The sequence below is a fragment of the Oncorhynchus clarkii genome, unplaced genomic scaffold (assembly GCF_045791955.1).
Source record: "Oncorhynchus clarkii lewisi isolate Uvic-CL-2024 unplaced genomic scaffold, UVic_Ocla_1.0 unplaced_contig_3053_pilon_pilon, whole genome shotgun sequence".
Classification (NCBI taxonomy): Eukaryota; Metazoa; Chordata; class Actinopteri; order Salmoniformes; family Salmonidae; genus Oncorhynchus; species Oncorhynchus clarkii.
Window position 1 is genome coordinate 753 of NW_027260604.1, and position 3,928 is coordinate 4,680.

At 35.8% G+C, this 3,928-nt stretch overlaps 2 non-coding genes across 2 annotated transcripts; both read left to right on the forward strand.

The window, feature by feature from the left end:
• Window positions 1–217: 217 nt before the first annotated feature.
• On the forward strand, window positions 218–289 carry trnaa-cgc (transfer RNA alanine (anticodon CGC)). Its single transcript has one exon. It is a non-coding gene; the product is annotated as a tRNA-Ala (tRNA).
• A 542-nt stretch (window positions 290–831) lies between these two features.
• On the forward strand, window positions 832–903 carry trnat-ugu (transfer RNA threonine (anticodon UGU)). Its single transcript has one exon. It is a non-coding gene; the product is annotated as a tRNA-Thr (tRNA).
• Window positions 904–3,928: the final 3,025 nt, after the last annotated feature.

Sequence of the window (3,928 nt, forward strand, 5' to 3'; positions counted from 1 at the left end):
TTGCACGCACTGTATATAGACTTTCTTCTATTGTGTTATTGACTGTACGCTTGTTTATTCCATCTGTAACTCTGTGTTGTTGTTTGTGTTGCGCTGCTTTGCTTTATCTTGGCTAGGTCGCAGTTGAATATGAAAACTTGTTCTCAACTAGCTTACCTGGTTAATTATAGGTGAAATTAAAAAAATAAAAAAAAAACATTTTTTTATTTCCCAGAAAGGGGATGTAGCTCTGTGGTAGAGCGCATGCTTCGCATGTATGAGGTCCTGGGTTCAATCCCCAGCTTCTCCATTCACATTTTTGCAATGGCCCATCTCCTACTTTCCAGAATGTTGAAATTCTCAGCAGGAAACAGAGATGTGCTAAATAATTTGCTCTTGTAATCTGAAGAACATGTGTTCAATCCCTGTTCGTACATTTATGGAACAGAAGTGGCATGGTTGCCAACTTCAATTGCATCATTTTCAAAAACTGAAGTTCATGGGTTAGATGACTGTCCATACTTGCTTGTATTTAGAATTGCTGCTATCATTTCATTGTAGCTTCAATGGAGTGGTGTATATAAAAAGTACATTGTATTAATATTGCATTTTATCTGCAAATAAAATGGGATCGAAGCTCAGAGGGGGAGTGCATGCTATTTTAGTATGAGGTCCTTGGTTCAATCCCAAGGTTCTCCACTGAGTATTTGTGTGCCAAATTCACATTACACAACTCCTACTTTTCAGAATGTAAAAATTCTCACAGGAAACAGAGATGTTATTTGTGTGCCAAATTCACATTACACAACTACTACTTTCCAGAATGTTGATAAATATCTTGCAGAATAGAGTGGCATGGTGGTCAAGCGGTAAGGCGTCGGTCTTGTAAACCGAAGATCATGGGTTCAAATCCCATCTGTGCCTTACTGAAAGATAGCTGGTACCATGGGAAGGTTCTTTCACTGGAGGACTTTGAAGAAAAAAAGTTTTCTCAAAATGGCAACCCTGCTATTATATAGTAAGGGAATACCCCCCTGAATTGTACAAAAATGAATGGCAAGATATTGGCATTGGACAAACCATATACACGATGTCCAATACCACCCAAAGCGGCGTTGATTCGTGCAAAGTATATGGCAATTGCCAATTGTAACACTTCAAAAATCCAACAGGGGGCGAGTGCGCTCCATCTGGGTTTTTCATATTGGAAATGCAACCCAAGTCAACATCCAAAAGCAAAATTTTGAAAAAAGGATATTTTTTTCTAAAACTTTTCACCCCTTAAAAAAGTGCTTTCTGGGCCTTTTTTCGAAATTCTTTCGATTTTTTTGTCAATTACACATGTGTAAGAGCTGTATGAATATACTTTTGTCCAATTTTTTTATCATATTTTTTATTTTTTTAATTACATGCGCATAAGGCATATGTTTTGTCCATTTGCAATATGATTTCATAGGAAGTCAAAAGTCAAAAGTCAAAAATGTCAAAATTTGGTAAAAAACTTCACACATCCTTAAAAAAGTGCTTTCTGGACCGTTTTTCAAAATTCTTTCAATTTATGTGTCAATTACACATGTATAAGAACTTTATCAACATACTTTAGTCATACTTTATTATCATTTTTTTTTTTTTTTTACTTGTGCATAAGGCATATGTTTTCTCCATTTGGAATATGATTTCATAGGAAGTCAAAAGTCAAAAATGTCAAAATTTGGTAAAAAACTTCACACATCCTTAAAAAAGTGCTTTCTGGACCGTTTTTCAAAATACTTTCAATTTTTGTGTCAATTACACATGTATAAGAACTTTATCAACATACTTTAGTCATACTTTATTATCATTTTTTTTATTTTTTTTACTTGTGCATAAGGCATATGTTTTCTCCATTTGGAATATGATTTCATAGGAAGTCAAAAGTCAAAAATGTCAAAATTTTATAAAAAACTTCACACACCCTTAAAAAAGTGCTTTCTGGACCGTTTTTCAAAATTCTTTCGAATTTTGTGTCAATTACACATGTATAAGAACTGTATCAACATATTTTAGTCGTCTTTTATTATCATATTTTTTTTTTTTTTTACTTGTGCATGAGGCAAATGTTTTGTCCATTTGCAATATGATTTAATAGGATGTCAAAAGTCAAAAATTAGATTTTTTTTTTAAACTTTAAAAACTAAAAAAAGTGCTTTCTGGACCGTTTTTCGAAATTGTTTCGATTTTAAGACAATTAATCATGTGTAAGAAGTGTATGAATATACTTCTGTAAAATGTTATTATCATAATTATTTATTTTTTTACTTGTGCATAAGGAATATGATTTGTCCATTTGCAATATGATTTCATAGGAAGTCAAAAGTCAATTTTTTTGGGGGCCAAAATTGACTGAACTGATGAACTCGGGACGGCCGGGCAGTGATAGTTGTTCATTTCCATCACTCGTTGTGTTGATTTCATCATGTCCATTTGGTGATGTTTTTTCACTATAGAATCATATTGCAAATGCGCATGCAACTGGTAACCGGAAGAAAAAAAAATGATGATTTCATTATGTCCATTTGTTTATGTTTCCTTACTTTTTCAAAGTCACTGTGCATTTGCAATATGTTTTAATGGGCAGGTACCATCACAAATTTGTCTTGCTCAAAATTCAAACTATACTTTGCTCAAACTATACCTTTGTCAACTTGTATTATCATAATTTTTTTTTGTTTTACTTGTGCATAAGGCATATGTTTTGTCCATTTGCAATATGATGTCATAGGAAGTCAAAAGTCAAAGTCAAAAGTAATGATTTTCCTCCGTGCAACTGGTGATCTGAAATGTGCAACTGGTGATCTGAAATGTGCAACTGGTAACCCCCCCCAAAAATTGTTTTGTTTATGTTTCCTTACTTTTTCAAAGTCCCTGTGCATTTGCAATATGTTTCAATGGGCAGGTACCATCACGAATTGGTCATGCTATAAAAATCCTGCAGGAATGTGAAATTGACTGGCCCGATGAACTCGGGATGGCTTTGCAGTGATTCTGGTTCATCTCAATCGCTCGTTAGGGTAGATTTCAGAATGTCGCTTTTGGTGATGGTACCTCACTGTTTAAACATATTGCAAATGTACAAGAGTCAAGTGGACAAGAGTCCATCAGTCAATTAGATATAATTCTGACACCAAACTGATACAAACTGACACCAAACCCACTTTTTCCAACTCGTTTAGTAGCCAACTATTACATACTTCAGAGCTGGCCCAAAATTCACAACGCCTTCGGTTCAAACCATAAAAAAAACATAAAACACGTAGTTACGTTCTAGCTGCGGGTCCATTTCTTATGTTATGTGTTGGCCTAGCTCATAACTACTTTATCTTGAAAATTCTTCGGCTCGATAGGTCATTTGGTGTCCGAAAACCCTAATTGGTGCTGAAAATCCACTTTTTTCCATGCTTTGCTACGGGGTCCTTGAACGAGCTATCGGACAGAAACGTTGGGGTCCCTCTCTTATGGGCCGAGCCGGTTTCAATGCACCTAGCCTTGCGTCTCTGAGACTTTTCTAAACGTCGTCATTTTCGTAATGGTCAAAATGAATTGAAGGTATTGCAAATGTACGAGGCTGTTTCTCGGTCCGAGAACCGTCTAGAGCCACGTAACTCACCACGCACCATCGACCGGAGGTCTAGAACAGGTTTCTAAAGTTTCGGAACTCTAGGTCTGACGGTTCTTTTTTAGCTCCAACAAAGCTAACTATTGCAGCCACTGTCTGTCTCTACGCACCCCAATACGTCCCTCCATCCAAGTTGTGTTTTAGTGTGATTTTTTTTTCCTTTGATTTTTTGGGGAAAAATGACTGATTTACAGTACATGGGGGTTGCCTAATCACACATATGAAGTTTTGGAAAGATCAGACTTTTTTTAACCCCTCGAAACATCCCCTGAGACACCAATTATGGCACTTCCG